The sequence below is a fragment of the Misgurnus anguillicaudatus genome, unplaced genomic scaffold, assembly GCF_027580225.2.
Source record: "Misgurnus anguillicaudatus unplaced genomic scaffold, ASM2758022v2 HiC_scaffold_29, whole genome shotgun sequence".
NCBI classification, from domain to species: Eukaryota; Metazoa; Chordata; class Actinopteri; order Cypriniformes; family Cobitidae; genus Misgurnus; species Misgurnus anguillicaudatus.
The window spans coordinates 5,926,158-5,945,545 of NW_027395279.1; the positions used below are offsets into that span (position 1 = coordinate 5,926,158).

The window sequence follows — 19,388 nt, forward strand, 5'->3', positions numbered from 1 at the left end:
CTAAAATCATTAAGGTTTTAGGGTTTATACGGTTTAATAGGAAGTTGTGTTTTAGATCTGGGTGGTCATAAGAAAAGTTTATAAACCTGCGGTGTTCATTCAGAAAGTGTCAGGGTTAAAGATGTGAAGGGTTTCCCATTCCTCCTCATCCCATAATACAGACGTCTGAAGAGGAAATACACACGCACCCTACAAATGATAAATAATCTCAACATCAGACTTTTAGAACAATGAGATAAATGTGAACGTTTATCATCACAATAAAGTGATATGACCACAGATGTTTGATATGTCCCATAGTACTGAATGATTATTAGTGAATTTACATTATACCGCAGTTTAAAATGACACTCCAAAGTAATTCAACAATAACTTGGTACACAAAAAAATACATTGGAACATCATCATATATCTCCAGAAAGTATCATATATGTGTAAATGGTATAATATGTCATATTTTGTAATTCTTTAATAATTTGACCTTCTTGATGAAATATCCATTTAAGTTTACATCACAGCTGTATGTATATGGGGCACTCGTTGGTTCTACATTAGCCAGTCTATGGGTTGCATGGATCGCAGCGTCTGTATAAGTTAAGTTTTTCCTATCCTCTTCACCAATCACTCTGTCAATCTCCTCCTGAACCTGATCTACAAACACAGCACCATAAAAACAGAAGCCGACCAACACAACCACTTTTTTGGTCCAAAGTACACAGTGAACTACGGGCCAAAGTACTTTACCATCTGATGAAGATTAACAGACATTATAAGCATTTAATGTAATGACAGACACAGGTGTGTCAAAGCACAATAAAGCTATGCTTAACCTTGCTGAGAAACAATAGAAACCATCATAGAAATTATAATGGATTTAATGGTTATAATGAGAACAGTACTGGTTTAATGGAAACTGAAATGGTCTCTGGTGATCGCTAATGAGAATGTGTTGGGTTATCTGAAAAATGGTACACCATTCAATCTTACTGTAATAAGACCCAGAACACACCATATAAATATATTCATGAGCTTCACATGATCTGTAACTGTATATTGATATCACACATGAAGATGAAGTCTTGTAAATGCTCTGTTTCTGATTGAATGATTAAATGTTTTGCTCAGTGGTGATTGACAGGTAAGTGGGCGGTCCTTCACTGCCTCACTCATCAGGACAGATTTATATTTACAGCCGCAATGAAGTGGTACGGAGTCTTCCTCTGTATGTGATTTTTGGGATTTAATTATAAAACTTCTTTTCCATATTTACACGTGAGATTCTGTGACATGAATCTTTACCCCAGTGCAGATGTAAATGTGGTCTCAGTTGTTCAGGTCACAAATGTGTTCATGATTCAGAGCATTCAATGTAACTTAAGACTTTAACCCCTGTGAAATTATTTTATAAGTTCCTTGGAAACATTATTGTGTCTGATATCTTATCAGTCAGATTGTCTGATTCTGTGTTGAGACTTAGATGTGCTCTTTTGACATCCAACTTTAAAAGATTTTAAAGATTAAAATAAAAGATTAGACGCAGAGAACAGATGATAAAAAGCAAAAGCAGAATTAAAACACAGATCAACACAGCTGTGCTGTAATCCTGAAGGAGTGCAATTTTCAGACAACAACACCCAAAGACAAGTCAGTGGAGGTTTTTGTGGGACAAAGTGGAGATATAATCTGATACAAGCATTGAATTGAGGTGTGGCTGATACATTAAAAGACCAGTAAAACTGACATCAGTTCATACCCTTACAAAAAAGAAGTATACTTCAAGTTCATTTTATAAAGTATGCTTAAGTAATGTTGGAGTTTAGTTTTAAGTATACTTTATATAGTAATTGTACTAACATTTAATTCAATTTTATTTATATAGCGCTTTTCACCATTGGTAATTGTTTCAAAGCAGCGTTACATTAAAAGAAGCAGGGGAAACATAGAAAAATTGACAGATAATATAAGTACCAAAATACAGCGGCTATGAATAAACTTTACAAGCGAGCGTATTAATAATTTCTCGTATACAAGAGGGTGCTAAGTTAAGCCAATGTCGGCTGACTCCCCGGGGTTGAAAAACCCTCTAGGAGAAAAACCTCAGGGATGAACAAAAAGCCCTAGGAGAAAAAAACCCTTGGGAGATATATATATATATTTATTTATTGATGTTATATATATATATATATATATATATATATATATATATATATATATATATATATATATATATATATTTGTATGGGATGTAAACGGTATGTAAACAAATAAGGAGATTTAACGGGTTCCGGCAGTGGTCGTTGGTCAGGCATCGCCTGGGCATCACGTTGAAGGACGGCCAGTAGATCAGTGGTGTGTTGACCTCCACGGCAGCCGGAACTGGTTCTGTTTGTCTCAATGTCCTCGGGGTTGAGGATGAGACAGGGAGAGAGAAACAAAATCCTATTAGCGTAGGGGCCGTTCGCATGTAATGCAAGTGTCACACAGTGTTATGTTTTAATATCTGCTCGGTTCCAGACAGGATAGCTATAGGGGGCATTAGTATAATACCCAGACGAGTTATGTGAAAAAAGTCTTAAGTTTAGATTTAAAGTGATCAACTGTGTCTGATTCACGAACAGTTGGCAAATCATTCCAGAGCTTAGGGGCTAAGTAGGAAAAGCATCTACCGCCTTTAGACACTTTTGATATTCTAGGGATAGTTAAGAGACCAGAATTTTGCGACCGCAATGTATGTGGTGAATTGTATTCTGATATTAATTCTCTAAGATACGAAGGTGCTAGGCCATTTTAGGCTTTGTAGATGATAATAGGATTTTAAATTGTATGCGATATTTGACTGGTAGCCAGTGTAAAGATGCCAAAATTGGGCTTATGTGGTCATACTTCTTAGTTGGTGTAAGCACTCTTGCAGCAGCGTTTTGAACTAGCTGAAGCCTGTTTACCTGATTTGCATGGTATCCCCTGAGTAACAAGTTACAATAGTCTATTCTAGAGGTCATAAAAGCGTGGATAAGCTTCTCTGCATCTGATGCAGACAGCATATGACGTACTTTTGAGATATTTCTAAGATGGAAGAATGCTGTGCGGCAGATGTTGGAGATATGACTATCGAAGGATAAACTGCTGTTGAACACCACACCTAAGTTCTTAATCTTGGAAGATGGCACCACAGTGCAGCCATCTATGGGCAACTTGTTATCTGACATATTTTGTTTTGAGCGATTTGGTTCGATAATAAGTATCTCTGTCTTATTGGAGTTGAGCATAAGGAAGTTATGTGCCATCCAGTCAGTTATATCGCTAATACAATCTATTAGTTTACAGAGCTGCTGTGTTTCGCTAAGATGAGAGGAACATCTATGTTCTAGTAGTATACTTGTAAGTTTATGTCACGGAGTGACATTGAGGGTGGAACCAAAAATGGTGGAGAGAGGTTCCACCCGGACCGTGATTTGCAAACACGATTTTTGACCATAACTAAGAGCTACCAGATTGTGTTGTGTGCCACCAGAGTGAGAGTAAAGCCCCAGCCAACTGTGAAGTACTTACCTTTGTCCATAGCCCAGAATTACCAGAGTGTGTTGTATGCCACCAAAGTGAAAGTAAAGACCCAGTCCTCTGTGAAGTACTTACCTCTGCCTATAGCTACGAGCTACCAGATTGTGCTTTGTGCTACAAGAGTGAGAGTAAAGCCCCAGCCACCTGTGAAGTGCTTACCTGTGTCCCTAGCCAAGAGCTACCAGAATGTGTTGTACGCCACCAGAGTGAAAGGCAGTACTTACCTGTGTTTTCACCGCAGCTCGAGTGACTTCCCTCTTGCAGTACTTACCTGTGCCTCCATCTAGGGAACCAGTGGAACACTCAAACCAGTGACCTCCCGTATTTCCACCCAACGGGCGGGGTTGAGCCCGGCAGTCAGGAGAGCTGTTCCCCCGACCGCCGGACGAGTAGGAACATCCCTGTTGGACCAACTGGGGTTGTGCACGTACAGATTCAGGTATCGATACTTGCTCCCTTAAATACTCACCCTCTGTTCTCCTTACGCCCAGGAAAAGGCAAGAGCCTTTTGAGGGATTGGTGCCCTGCAACCAGAAAACATAAAAGCCAGTGAATGAACTGTTAACGTCGCAAAGAAAGGAGAGGAAACGAGAAAGGACCCCCCTGAGACCTACTTGCGACTGAGTCACGGAGACTCAAGATTTTGTCCTCCAATACATTGGATTTTAGCTTCCCTTTCCCCCTTCCCTTATTCTTTTATATAAATTAATAAAGCTTGTTTTAATTATACATACCTCCTCTCATGTGTCTGGTCATTGGGGGGTTCTTGGGACCTCCTCGAGGTGGAAACTAGGAAGGGCGTGACTCGCAACATCTGTGGTCCGCTCCGACCTGTGACAGTCGGCAGGGCATCCACCTCGGGTTGAGCGACCAAGGTCCCCCAATGGCCGACAACGAGTTACCAGAGGCCCCACCCAATGTCATGCCAGTGTTAAGGGGAAACCCCTGGGTTCAGAAGTACGGCGGAGCAGAGTCTGAAGTACGCCTGTCCGAATGGAAAGCCCAAATTGAATACTTGGCAGGACTCCAAGGGCTGAGTGCGGCACAACGGTTACAATTTGTGCTAAATTCACTAAAGGGAGAAGCCCGGCGCGAAGTTCAGGCCGCCCCAGAAGCCGTCCGAGCCACTGCCTAAACCATCTTCCAGTTCCTGACCGTGCAATATGGCAATACCACCCCAGTTGCTGTCCTCCGAGCCCAGTTCTTCAATTGCAAACAAGGCCCCCGTCAACCCATTAGAGCTTTTGCGCTGAGACTACGAGAGCAGTTCACACGATTACAGGGACGCCAAGATCATGGTCTGGGAGACAGAGAGACCTTGCTGAGGGACCAATTTTTACTGGGGTTGAGAGAAGGCCCCGTACATCAGAGCCTAAGAGTACAGTTTCTGAGAGATCCCTAGCTCACATTCGAAGACCTTAAGAAGGAGGCGGTGGCTCTGGAGATCGATCAGGCCAAGGAAAAGGACCCCCCGGTGTGTGCGGCCGTAAGTGGGTCTGCGGCGGTGGCCCCAGAAGTGACAGACTGGAAACAGGCTCTGAAGTTGGAACTCCTGAAGGATGTCTGCGACCAAATGACAGAACTGTCTAAAACGCTCTAGAAGAGCTACGCCTCGGACATTCAAGGAATGAGGTAAGGCCTGCCCCCCGAGAACGGGTGTATTGGGATGGAGGCCGAGATCCAGGAAGACAACCCAACCGGCCTAACCGGCCTCGGTTCGAGTGGGATGAGCAGGGGAGGCCAATATGTAACCGTTGTGGCGAACCGGGCCATTACAGTCAACAGTGCGGTCCCCGAAGAGCTTCAGAGAGGGGGTTTTTAGGTCGACCGGCCACAGTGGGTCATGTGGTCGGGACCCCCTTAGATGACCCGTCTGAGGGAGCTGACTCCAGGAACAGGATGATCTGGTATAGCCCAGTGGTGGAGGTCCAAGTGTGCGGCGTCAAGATCAAATGCCTCATCGACACGGGCTCACAAGTCACCCTGTTCTTCTAAAGTCTGTCTCAAGAATTGTTTGGAAAGCAAGATGTACACGGAACGGAGGCCCCCTGGTTCACCCTGAAAGGAGCAAATGGACTGGACATCCCTTATATTGGCTACAGGCTGGCGGACTTGGAGATCCATGGAGTGGTAGTGCCCCAAAAAAGGAGTGATTATCGTCCAAGACCATTGTTTGGGCACTCACAGAGCCCTCCTAGGTATTAACGTCCTCTCAGAGTGCTGGGAGGAACTATTTCGGGCAAGGCCTGTTCAGAAGATACCGCCGGCCCAACGACCAGATTGGGAACGTGTTGTGGCTGACTGTCGCTGGGTCCGGAGGGACCGGGAAGAAATTGGTCAAGTAGCGTGCCGCTTCGCATTGTCTGTACCAGCCAGGAGCGAGGCCATAGTGTGGGCGAGGGTTCCTCAACGAGAAGATGGGCCCGAAGACTGGGTGTTGGTAGAACCTCACGTGGATTGTCAGCAGGTAGAGGTGGCTCGAGGTCTGATATGATTGGAATAAACACCGACCATCTAATTGAAATGAGTGAGATGGATGAAAAACAAAAGAATGTAAAAAGAAAACGTAATGTTTCACAGAAAGGATCTCTGTACAAAAAGTGTGAAAAGAGTTTCAGAAAAGATGGACACCCTGCTGATCACAAGAGGACTCACGGCGAGGAGAAGACATTCAGATGTCAACACTGTGAAAAGAGTTTTGGAACAAATGGTAACCTTAAAGTACATGTGAGGATTCACACCGGAGAGAAACCGTTCACATGTAAACAGTGTGAAAAGTGTTTTACCACAGGCGGTAACCTTAATGAACACATGAAAACTCACACGGGAGAGAAACAGTTCACATGCAATCTGTGTGGAAAGAGTTTCACAAGTTAGCATAACCTTAAGATGCACACAAGAGTTCACACTGGAGAGAAACCATTCACATGTCATCTGTGTAAAAATAATTTCAAACATAAAGGTCACCTTACAGTACACATGCGAATTCACACAGGATAGAAACCATTCGCATGTAATCATTGTGGAAATCGTTTCAGACTGAAGTGTATCCTTAAAAAACACATGAGAATTCACACCGGTGAAAAAACATTAACATGTCATGAGTGTGGAATGAGTTTCAGAATGAAAGGTCATCTTGATGCACACATGACAGTTCACAATGGAGAGAAACCATTAACATGCCGACACTGTGGAAAGAGTTTTAAAAGAAAATCTTCACTTAATGCACACATGAGGATTCACACTGGAGAGAAACCTTTCATTTGTTAACAGTATGGACATAATTTTACACGGGACAAAGCTCTCAGAAATCACCAGCACAGATTTCATTCTAGAGAAAAGCATTTCACCGATCAGTGCAGTAAAGAGTTTACTTTGGCATAGAGATACACACGGCACTTCAAATGTGAGTTTTTCACAGCACACACTTTTGAAAGCTCACAAGAAGATAAACGTCGACGTGAGAGCACACTTGAGAAAAAAACTTCATTATAGAGAAAACACAAGTGACACAATGAACAAACATCTCTTACACTGTCAGCTGTGTTGATCTTCAGAGAAGTTTCTGCATTCATCTACAAAGTATTTTTTTCTTTGACTTTTAAAACTCACACTAGATCATTATGATTGTTTTTAATCAGTATTGTACCTTATCATAGATTCTCTACAAGTGATCAAACTTTTCTCATCAAAGCAATACAGTGATATTTGGTTACACTCTTTTTATTGGTCTACATTTTTGTAAATTTGTTTTCATTTGTAGTAAACACATTTTTTTATGGCCAGTGGCTGAAATGTCTAATAAAACAATAAAAACATAGAAATCAGAATCACAGTAAAACATGTACTGTATTTTTTTATAAGAACGATGTCTAGTTCTGACAAGTTAACAAATAGAATTTGAGAATACGGGTGATTCTCGCGAAATTAGACTTATGAGGTGTCATGAAACATTTTGATAAAAGAAGTAAATGCAAAGTAAGAGCATCAAAATAATAAGCATACAGTTATATACATTTTTTGGAATTGGAAGCATTTCCGGGGAAGACCTGACCTGCTAAAGAGAGATGGCCTCAATCCGTCTCCGGAAGGAAGTGCTATACTCTCTAGAAATCTGACCAATAGTCTTACTTTTGATATTGTCTGACTATCCAGGGCCCAGGTCAGGAAACAGACAGATCGGCTTACCCATCAGTCTGAGGCTGTTTACACTTGGTATTAAGATGTGTTTTCATCGATCGGATCACAAGTGGACGAGAGAGACACATTACGTTTACACCTGGTATTTAAATCCGTCTCTTTTGTCCACTTTTGACCGCTTCTGTGCTGAATACTGTGAGGGGACGGTCCGTGAGACGGTGGGCGAGTCTCTCTGCTGTCATTCAAACGCGAGCGGGAGTAATTATGAGTTTATATGGACGCAAACTAATATTTTATCGGAGTCCGCTGCTTGTTTAGCAAGTATACATGCTGCACAGTGTTTTGTACATTTATATGTTGGAGCTTTCTGTGAATTTTCAGTGCAATTGATGAAATAGGATCGCGCAACTTTCACGCTTTCAAAACGAAACTACGGAGAACACCCGCAGTAGATTTATCAATGAAAGGCTAAAAATAGCACTGTTCACCGAATGTTCACGCCAGAAGTAAAAAAAAGACGTAAAACTTGTGTTTAATACCTCAGATTAGATAAATGGGCGGAGAGAATGCGGTCGCGTGTGGCTGTTCAAACACAATCAACCACATATGCGTTCCGCAACTCCAAAGCGATCCGATCGAAAGTGGTTTCGACTACCTCTGGATGTAATTGAAAGTGGTCGAAAGTGGACGCGTTCAAACCGTTTTGAACACTGTTTACACCTGGCATTAACGTCGTCCACTTGTGATCCAATCAACGAAAACGCATGTTAATGCCAAGTGTAAACAGCCTCTCTGTTAGCTGTCTTGACATGTCAAGATCACATATATCCCAGCACATAGAGCCTTTTTTACCAGAGTACCAACACATCTCGACTGTGTCTGTTCCTCGAACAAATAAATACAGAGCACTGTTTACCTCGTCTCGTACAAATCTTATTAACATAAAATTAGAACACAATACATTAACAGATTAAACTCAAATGTTAAAATTCTGCCTTCTTAACATTAGATCGCTTTAGGGCTGTCAACGAATATTCTAAATTCGAATATATATTCGAATAGTGTGACGAGTCCCTCGTTACTTCCACTAAGACCGGTCAGTGGGCGTGGCTTGAGGGCACGTCAACAGAATTGCTTACACCTGTTCCCTCTCTATAAAGTCTCAATGGTGTTTGTTGTGGGGCTGTTCTCCTGCTTGTTTGGTTTTGTTTAGTTTAACTTATTTTGTTTTTATAATTGGGTTACTTGGTTCTGTCTGACACTTAAACCATCCGTGTGTTTGACAGGGTCAGTATTGGGTTTGTTTATTCCTTATTTTATGTTTTATACTTACATTAATAAATATCTTTTGTTGCAACGTACCAACCTGACTATGTCCTCCTTTACATTTGTCACAGCTTTGAGGCGGTCGTAACAAACGTGGGGGCTCGTCCTTAAATTTAGTGATTTGTTTGGTAAAATATTATTGATTTGATGATTGATTCGTTAAATTGATATTTTTGTTCGTTTCTTTGGTAGTGTTTAATATTTCGTATTACAAATTTTGGAGGATATAATGGTTGGTTTGTTTATTTTGGTTGCTTTGCGGGAGTTCAGCTTCGGTAAGTGTTGGCTACTCTTTGTTTACATTTAGAGGTGAAGTTTATTATTGGATTTGCTTTTCCCTTGTGAGGCTTAGCGGGGTGTCCTTAACGGGATACTCCGATCTTTTTTATTTTAGTTTGTTTTTTTTTTGTACGGTGAAAGCAGTCAGAGCAGTTGTCTCAGGAACACGTCCGTGTTTTGTGATAGTGACTTGTTAATCGGTTGCTATTGCAAACACTGGTTTATGGTGTATAAGAACCCACTGCAAGTAACTGTATGAAGATTAGGGTTGAGTTTAGGTAGTTTTGAATTTCAGTTAGAGGGAATTGCTTGTCCAAAATCTACTCCTCAAAAAATGTTTTGAAAATTAAGTAGCCAATTTATTTGTGTTTACCATGACCTCAAAAATTGAAGAGTTTATTAGTGCTCCATCTGAAACTTTGTTAAATAATTTGACTAAGGATCAATTGGTAGAACTTGCGGGTCACTTTGAAATTAATTTGGTAAGTCAAGATAAACGTTTAAAAGATAACATCAAACTCTTGATAAAAACTGAGTTAATTGAATGTGGAATTTTAGACCCTCAGTCCCTAGAAGGTGCTTCAGATTTCACTGATGCGTCTGCAATGTCATCTTTAACATTTGAGCAACAAAAACAACTCTTGTTAATTCAAAATGACATGAAAGCGAAAATTTTAGAAGCGCAAAATCGTGTGGAAATGTCTAAACTTCAGTTACAACAACAGCAAATTGATCTTGAACGTTGTCGTTTAGATCTGATAAGAGAAGGAAAACTTGTTGCAATGGGAGATGTAGATCGTGATTTGACTTTGAGTAAGTTTGATGTAGTGACTACAATGAGATTGATCCCCAAGTTTGATGAGAAAGATGTTGAACGCTTCTTTCTATTGTTTGAGCGCGTGGCAGATGCGAGAAGTTGGCCTGGTGAAGAACGAACGCTTATGTTGCAGTCTGTTTTTACAGGTAAAGCTCAAGAATCATATGCGTCTCTTAGTGTAGAAGATGCTAAGGATTATTCGACTGTTAAAGATGCAGTGTTGAGAGCATAAGAATTGGTTCCAGAGGCCTAGAGACAAAAATTTAGGTCCTGGAAGAAAATTGAAAGTCAAACTCATGTTGAGTTTGTACATGATATTTCGGTTCATTTCAATCGTTGGTGTGCAGCCTCTGACGTGAAGACAGTAGACGTTATGAAGGAGTTGATGTTGCTTGAACAGTTTAAAAACTCTGTTTCACAACGTGTAGCAACGTACATTAGTGAGAGAAAACCCGACACTGCATATGAGGCAGCTGTTACGGCTGATGATTTTTTTCTGATTCATAAAACCTCTTTTTGTTACAAAAATGTGGGAGAAAATGTTCAGAAACAGTCTTATGATCTTAGCAGGTCTCTAAAATTGTGCATACTTCATCTGATAGGCCGCGTAATTTCGCCGGTGGAGAGAAAGACAGGGAAAATCGGTGCAATTATTGCCGTGCGTTTGGTCACTGGAAGAATCAATGTCCATCCTTAAAAGCAAAAGATGCTGCTAAATTGAAATTTAAGTCTTCAGTGAAACCTGTTGCTCTGACTGTGACTTCTTCAGAAGTTAATATGCAAAGGAATTGCTCATCTGGTGTTTCAACCTTTTCTCCATTTGTTACAGATGGTTTGTGAGATTGCTTAACTCTACCAAGACTGTACCAGTCAAAATTCTCTGTGATACTGAATCAGCAGAAACTTTTGTCTTAGAATCTGTTTTATCTTTTTCAGATGATTCATACACTGGAAACAATGTGTTGATCAGGGGTATTGGATTAAATGTGATGTCTGTTCCCTTGCACAAAATTGTCTTGTGTTCTGATTTGATCCAGGGAGAGGTGGAGGTTGCAGTGCGTTCCTGTTTGCCTGTGGAAGGAGTGCAGGTAGTCTTGGGAAATGATTTGGCAGGTGACCGAGTTTGGCAAAATGTTTCACCAAATTTGGTGGTTATGCCATCTGCCTCGACTGAGTCAAGTGATGAAAACCTTACTTGTTTCTCGGATGTGTCTCCGTCGTGCGTGATTACAAGGTCTATGAGTAAAACACAACCTGAAGATAAGTCGGAAACTAAAAGGTCGGTGACTAAAATGCTAGAAATTCCTTCTCTCCTTATGCTGGGTACACACCAAAAGATAATCGGGCTGATTTTGGGCCGATTTCCCCCCTTCCGACAATCCTAGCTATGTCCAGAGTATCGCGATGGTTTTACAGATTATCTTATCAGATTGTCCCTTCGTGTGAGTTGTGTTAAGAGTGTCCAAACCTGCTCGGAAGAACGTCGGAGCCGCGCCGATCGCGAATCGTAAATATTCAACATGTTGAATATTTACGATCAGAAATCCCGATGTGTGTGGGGAATCCCGAGGACAAACGCGAGCACGCTATTGAGATTATCACGTGAAACGAAACCATATCCAATCAGAAAGCCAGATGAGGGAAGACGGAAGCAGTAATGGCACGGCACAAAGGCCGCTTCTCATTTCCAGGCTGCATAAACGTCATCAAGACTGTCTCAGAATATTAACAGTTATAAAATTGACTATTATTCCTAGTTTATCGTATATTGTTGTAATATACTTATGACTTTCGAATGTAATGCTCAGTTAACTTGAATAAACCAGGTTTCATGACCTATGCAGCCTGCATATGCGACCTCCGCAGGCTACAGCCTTCGGATTGAGAAACGGCCAAAGTGAAGTTGATGTGGACAGCAGAGATGGAGGATCAGCTTCTTGATTTGTGGCAACAGCACGAATGTTTATACAACGTGTCTTGTAAAAATTATTCCAAGCACTATAATTGAAATGTCTTCCTGCATATTGTCCGCCATTCTGAAGTCTCGCGATATTTTGTGGGATTTCCTGTGTTCACAGTCGAGACTCTGGTTAAAAATCTGTTTGTGTGTGGTGTGCTGTCTTTGACACATAATGGCACACCACACACTATAGGAGCAAAACGGTTAAATCTAGGATTTTTTATCCTCATGTTTGTGGTCTATCACATTTTTAAAATCTTATAAGATGTAAAAAATCTTTTGGTGTGTACCCAGCATTACGGTGTCACAGGAAGATTTAATTAAAGAACAAAAAACTGACGTGACTCTCAGTGAGTTATTTGACCGCGTTGTCTCAAGTGATATAATCGCTAATCTCCTTTCTGGATATTATCTAGATGAAGATGTGCTGGTACGAAAATGGGTACCACATGGAGAATTTGTACTTGGCGATCCTATGCAACAAATTGTTGTACCTCAGTCTCTCCGTCAGGTTGTCTTACGCACGGCCCATGATACTTCAGGGCATTTGGGCATAAGAAAGACATACAAGTTACTGTTAAAACGTTTCTTTTGGCCAAAGTTGAAACGTGATATATCAAAGTATGTTAAGTCTTGTCAAACGTGTCAACTGACAGGTAAACCGAATCAGACTTTAAAACCTGCCCAGTTGTATCCAATTCCTGCAATTGGCCAACCATTTGAACATCTTATTGTGGACTGCGTGGGGCCATTGCCACGATCGAAAGCTGGAAATGAATATTTACTTACTGTCATGTATCAAGCGACTAGATATCCGGCTGTGTATCCGTTACGTTCTCTGACTGCAAAGTTAGTTTTAAAGGCACTGACTCAGTTCATTTCCATATTTGGGATACCAAGGATAATCCAGTCTGATCAGGGGAGTAACTTCACTTCAAAATTGTTCAGTCAAGTGTTGCAACAGCTTAATATTCAACACAATCTTTCCAGTGCTTATCATGCCCAAAGCCAAGGAGCACTGGAAAGATTTCACCAGACCTTAAAATCTTTACTGAGATCATATTGTGTTCAAATGGACAAGGATTGGGAATCTGGGTTACCTTGGCTAATGATGTCTGCTGGTGAAGCTGCTCAGGAGAGTACTGGATTTAGTTCAAATGATCTTGTATTTGGTCATGACGTGCGCCGTCCATTGTCTGTTTTGTCTGCAGACTGGAAAAAGTTTGATCCACCTAAAAACATTCTGTCGTATGTGAGTGATTTTCGCAGACGAATCTTTGAAGCGTGTCAATTGGCAAAAGCATCTTTGAAAAAAGCTCAAGGTCGGATGAAGCGACTATTTGACCGTTGTACAGAGTTGCGCTCGTTTCAATCGGGTGATCAGGTTCTTGCCTTACTGCCTATTGTTGGATCGCCTTTCCAGGCAAAATTTGCAGGTCCATACACTGTTGCTAAAAAAATCTCTGACCTTAATTATTTAATTAAGACGCCATATCGGTTGAAGAAAACTAGAATGTGTCATGTAAATTTGTTAAAGCCTTTTTATGGTTCTGAGGATTGTCTTGACACTAAAAATGAAGACAAAGTTGATGTACCTGATTCTTTTATTAAACCTGTGTTGCTTACAGGTCATCCTGCCGGAAATGGTGATACTCATCCTGCCGGAAATGGTGATTCTGAATTGCTCACCACATCGGTTTTAACAAATGAAAATCATGATGAGATTGATCCGGGAGATTCCATCCTTCAGGGTCGGCTACACAATTCTAAAGCATTAAACGCTTTACATGAACGATTTATTCATTTAACTGAAAGGCAACGCACAGATTTGATTAATGTGATTTCTGAATACGTTACATTATTTCCTGATACTCCGTCTCGAACAAGTCTGATTGAACACGACATTGATGTCGGAGAGTCCGCTCCAATTCGGCAGCGTTATTATCGAGTATCTGTAAATAAGAAAAAATACTTGGAGAATGAAATTGACTACATGCTGGAAAATGATATCGCTGAACCGTCTTTTTCTAGTTGGTCGTCCCCATCATTGTTGGTAAATAAGTTGGATGGATCGTTCAGATTCTGCACAGATTACCGGAAGGTAAATGCTATCACAAAACCTGATTCATTTCCACTACCTCGAATTGAAGACTGTATTGATCAGGTAGGAAACGCTGAGTTTGTTAGTAAGTTTGATCTGCTTAAAGACTACTGGCAAGTGCCTTTAACTGAAAGAGCTCGAGAAATTTCAGCTTTCATTGTGCCATCTGGTTTATATTCGTATAAAGTCATGAGTTTTGGATTATGAAACGCCCCGCTACCTTCCAGCGTCTAATGAATCGAGTCATTTCTGGTTTAAAAGGATGCGCTATGTATTTGGATGATGTCGTCGTGTTTAGTAAAACCTAGGAAGAGCACATTATTCAGATTAGAGCACTATTTGATCGATTGGTGAAAGCAAATTTAACTGTTAATTTGGAGAAATGTGAATTTGCCAAGGCCACAGTAATTTATTTGGGAAAAGTGGTAGGGCAGGGTCAAGTGCGTCCTGTCCGTGCAAAAGTAGATGTCATCAATAACTACCCTACACCCACTACCAAGAAAGAACTCATGCGGTTTCTTGGAATGGTAGGGTTTTATCGTTGTTTTTGTAGACATTTTTCTACAGTGGTGGCCCCCCTGACAAATTTATTGCGGGGAGGAATAAACTTTTGCTGGACTTCAAATTGTCAGCAAGCATTTGAGAGGGAAAATGACAGATAGTACAACATAATACACATAATACACAATATATATATATATATATGTATATGTATATGTATATATATATATATATATATATATATATATATATATATATATATATATATACATATATACATATATATATATATATATAATACATATACATATATACATATTGTGTATTATGTGTATTATGTTGTACTATCTGTCATTTTTCTGTGCTTTTACTGCTTCTATTAATGTAAAGCTGCTTTGAAACAATTGAGTATTGTGAAAAGCGCTATATAAATAAAATTGAATTGAAAAATTGAATATATATATATATATATATATATATATATATATATATATACATATATATATATATATATACATATATATATATATATACATATATATATATATATACATATATATATATATATATACATATATATATATATATATATATATATATATATATATATATATATATATATATACATATATATATATATATACATATATATATATATATATATATATATATATATATATATATATATATATATATATATATATATATATATATACATATATATATATATATATATATATATATATATATATATATATATATATATATATATATAAATTGCATCTCTGTAATAAACAGCTAAACTCTTAATTACACTATACATTCAAAAATTTTGTTTAAGTTATTTCCCTTACGCATAGATACTGTACAGTATATGCAGTACTAATTTTTAGTAACTTTTACATGTGTCTGAAATGATGAAAAGAAATCACGGTAACACTTTACAATAAGGTTCATTAGTTAACATTAGTTTGCTACATTAGTTCACATGAACTAATAATGAACTGCACTTATACAGCATTTATTAATCTTTGTTAATGTTAATTTCAACAAATACTTTATTAAAATCTTGTCAACATTAGTTAATGCACTCTGAACGAACATGAACAAGCAATTAAAGCTTAAATTTGTATTAACTAACATTAACAAAGATGAATAAATACTGTAACAAATGTATTGCTCATGGTTTGTTCAAGTTAGTTAATACATTAATGTTAACTAATGAACCTTATTGTAAAGTGTTACCGAAATCACAATGCGTTTAAAGACAATTCATGAACAATCTATTAAATAGAATGACAATTTACACAAGTTGATTGTACATTTGTTTTGTACAGGTATTAAAATTTAAGCATATATTTTATAAATTAAAGTCACTGTGTGCTTAATGGCAAAAGGGTATTGAACATTGAGAAGAAAAAAAAACGCAAACAGTCATTCCACAGCCTGCGATGTCAATGTCTTACACATATTATGTTCATATTGTCCATTATAAAGTTGATACTTTCAGATTTGAGAAGATCACGAGAGCCGTTGAACACTATGGTTGGTGTGGGACCTTTGGGTTCCTGTAAAACAAACATTTCACCTTTTAAGTGCTTTTTACCAATTAACAGAAGCCATCAAATAGACTTAAAATTATCCCATAATAACACAAATAAAGTATGACAACTAGGCAAGCGACACTCAAGAACCAACAAGACTCATAATAATTGATGTGGAGCTGTATGCTATTTAAGGGTAAACAGAGTAATATTTTTATATTTGCATTGAATGTTACTTTAAATAAAGTGCCTCAAATACTAACTAAATTCCAGAAGACTATACTTACCCTATTTACACAGTCAAGAAAGCTGGGATTTTCTTGAAATAATGCTTGCAATAACATAAGTGCAGCATTCCTCACCACCTACAAAGATACAAATTATTGTACATTAGGTACAGATATCAATTACAGGGACATTTTACTCAAAAAAAGAAAACTCATTCACTCACTCATTATTTCAAACGTTCACAGCTTTCTTTCTTCAGCAGAACACTAACACAAAAAAGATTTTGAAGAATGTCTGTAACCAAACAACTCTGCTAGCAATTTAATGGACACAAAACCAATGCAGGTCAATGGGCACCATTGTTGTTCGATTACCATACTTTTTCAAAATATCTTCTGTTGTGTTCTGCTGAAGAAAGTGACGACAATTTTAATTTGTGGGTAAACTTTAACTCTTTCTCAGCCAGCGTCTCTTAATTAACAAGTTTACTCTTCAATGGCAAGGAAAAAGTTTATACTAACATTATTTTCATATTTTCACTTTTACAATTTATAGGTGCTAGAACCTTTACATTGACAATGCAAATAAAAGCTACTTTACACTGGACAAAGAACAAGCACCTTCTGTGGTTTCCTCTCCAATGAGATTGGCGTAGAGATGTTTTTTACTCCTTCCACTCCTGATGATGCTTGTGGCCATTTTATTTAGAGATGTTTCCATGTTCTTCACCAAGTCTTTTCCAAACCTCATTGTCATTCCATGCAGCATCTTAAAACACAAAATCTTTATATATCCACTTTCAGACAAACAAGTTCCTTAAAGTCTACATTAACTTGAGGTTTCAATTGACTAGTGATGTATTTTTTTTTTTCAAAATTAGTGTGAAAAATACAGAATTTAAATTAAGTCCTCAAACACTTTACAGTCTTTAATGCTAAATTCTAAATGAAATACATACAGTAAGAATTATCATTAAAGCTACAAAACACAGATTTCTTTTATTTTGCTCTTTGGTGAACATTAGTGACAGAAGTCAGGTTTACAAGGTCCTTTTAAGCACCTTACCTTTTTGCATCAATGGGGTTTATATTTTAAAGCCAGTGACGTGTCTGACCATTTATTAACCTTGGTTATCTGTGGGGGAGAGGAAAAAAGCATAAATTACACTTCACAAACCAAATACACATAGAAACCTGAACACGTTTGGTTTTTAAAACATTTGAATGTTAAATGTAAGTGTCTTAACAGCTACCATCACATTAATTAATTGTGTGCAGCATCAGGGGCGTAGCACAAGGCCCCGGGCCCTATGCAGAGGCAGTCTTGATGGGCCCACCATTTTTCAATGTTATTTTTTTAATCACTAAATGAACCTCAAATCACAAAAAGACTTGATTCAATCATATTTTATTTTTCTGAATGAAAAAGACGTTACATGTTTACATTACTAGAACATTTATTTTTATTTAGCTTTATTACTTTAAGGCATAAATTAAATCTTAAATATGCCATTTTAATTTTGTACATTAACAAAAAGCTGTATTCATTATAAAAGAGAAACAAAACTTGTGTCACTCACTAGTCATTTTTATCTGAAAAAAAGGGCAAAACGAAAAAAATGCTATTGCTTACATGCAGAGATGGGCATAAATACATGGAAATGTATTTCAAATACAAATACAAAATACTGTGTCGAAAAATGTATTTAAATACAAATACAAAATACTGTGAAGAAAAATGTATTTAAATACAAATACAGTATTTTGTATTTTGAAAATACACAAAATACATGTGAAATTGGTGATTCAGTGCAAGTAGCCATATTAGGCTGAAATCTGGGCCTATTTATGAATGCCAAAAAGCATTTAGATGTGTGCAACTGCTTAGAAACTTTCATTATATTTTACGTACCTTTTGCTTTCCCCTTCCCCTTGGAAATAAAAAACTAGAAAAAAACTTGGTAACACTTTACTTGAAGGGGTGTTCATAAGACTGACATGACACCTTCATAATCATAACATGACGTGTCATGAACATGAAGAAGATTTTATGCATGTTCATGACTAGTGCCATTAAGTGTCATTTACTCAATTATGTAATTTTTAATGCAAAGATGACATTGTTTGATATATCTTTGTTATGACAACTTGACACATAAACCAATACAACACAACTTGTTATAAATCATAAACAAAATCAAAATTATCAAACTTAAGAAACATTAAACATTACATTAAACTGTGATTTAAATGTCATTAAGTGTTAATACTATGTCAGATATTATTAATACTCGGTCAAATAAACATTATGAACTGAAGAATATTCATGTTGCTGTTATAAAACTATTTAACAGAGTATTAACACTTAATGACATTTTAATGACAAATTCAATTTGTATCACTGGTAAAAAGTTATGTTTTGTCTTGGTTAATGTCAAGTTGTCATGACAAGTTATGATGTATGGGTTAATGTCAAGTTGTCACAACAAAGACATCTCAAACAATGTCATATTGCAATAAAAATGACAATTGAACAAATGACACTTAATGACAGTTGTCATAAACGTCCATAAAATCTCCTTCATATTCATGACACGTGTGATGTTATGAAGGTGTCATGTCAGCCTTATGAACACCCATTGAATTAAATGATGTTTTATAAAAACATAAAAACTTTTTCATGTGTCATCGACCCACAACCTAAACAGTTTATATGTGAAGAAATCCACGTATTTACTTCTCACCAGATGAGTGTTTGACAAATTATTCGGCAAACTACTTTCTCTCATCGCTGCTTTTTGATGGTTTTGAGAACAACTACTCACGAGTCGCCCTCTGTCATTTACAGAATTATACAATGGAAAGCACGTCAAGCATAAAAGCCTTGTAGGTTTACTGAGGAGCCTGCAGGTTCACGCCGTAGAGTAGAGCCATG

At 38.0% G+C, this 19,388-nt stretch overlaps 1 long non-coding RNA gene across 1 annotated transcript; it reads right to left on the reverse strand.

Annotated features, from left to right (window-relative positions):
* Nucleotides 1-15,450: 15,450 nt before the first annotated feature.
* Nucleotides 15,451-17,123, reverse strand: LOC141362926 (uncharacterized). The gene is made up of 3 exons (XR_012368489.1): nucleotides 17,075-17,123; nucleotides 16,514-16,591; nucleotides 15,451-16,250 (listed from the first exon to the last, which is right to left on the reverse strand). It is a non-coding gene; the product is annotated as an uncharacterized lncRNA (long non-coding RNA).
* Nucleotides 17,124-19,388: the final 2,265 nt, after the last annotated feature.